At 43.5% G+C, this 689-nt stretch overlaps 1 protein-coding gene across 1 annotated transcript in view; it reads right to left on the bottom strand.

Annotated features, from left to right (window-relative positions):
• Positions 1-689, bottom strand: part of LOC123025537 (vomeronasal type-2 receptor 26-like) — an 8,494-nt gene that overhangs the window by 4,675 nt on the left and 3,130 nt on the right. The window lies entirely within an intron of this gene.

Below are 689 nucleotides of genomic sequence, written 5' to 3'. Positions count from 1 at the left end.
GAGAGAGAGAGAGAGAGTGCCAAGGGAGCAGACAACCCCAAACCCCAAACCTACATGCTTCCTTGGCACTCTCTCTCTTTCTCTCGTTCCCTGTGTGTGTGTGTGTGTGTGTGTGTGTGTGTGTGTGTGTGTGAGAGAGAGAGAGAGAGAGAGAGAGAGAGAGAGAGAGAGAGAGAGAGAGAGAGAGACTTCCAAAAGCCTCACAATTTGCTGCCACTGAATTGATGCCCAAATTTAAGCAGTGCATGGTGGCAGCAAACATTTTCCATTTTCAGGTTAAAACAAGCTATGTGGGGATCCAGAGGCTTGTTTCCATATTCATCAGTTTTGCTCTACCGCCATCAAGTGAAGGCTGATGAAATAAGATGAGGCATTTGCCGCATGAGCTTGCTGAAAGGAAAAGAGGGCTGCCTTGTTCTGTCCTGATTACTTGGTTGGTGCCATTAACAACACTATTCAAGTGAGCTGGACCACAAGGTCTGAGGCCTTGGTGTCATTTCCTCTATCAAGTTATCAGAAGCAAAATAATAATTCTTTGGCTGCATTGCTTTACAGCTTCAGAATCAATATAGCACATCCATTTTGTGCATAAGTGTGTGTTTCAGCATTTCTGACAGAATAAGCTAATTTTGTCATCATCACAACCCACAGATCATATACAGATCTTTTTTTTATACAGGAAATCCAAG

The sequence above is a fragment of the Varanus komodoensis genome, unplaced genomic scaffold (assembly GCF_004798865.1).
Source record: "Varanus komodoensis strain SLA01 unplaced genomic scaffold, ASM479886v1 scaffold273, whole genome shotgun sequence".
Classification (NCBI taxonomy): Eukaryota; Metazoa; Chordata; class Lepidosauria; order Squamata; family Varanidae; genus Varanus; species Varanus komodoensis.
This window is presented reverse-complemented; position numbering and strand designations above follow the sequence as displayed.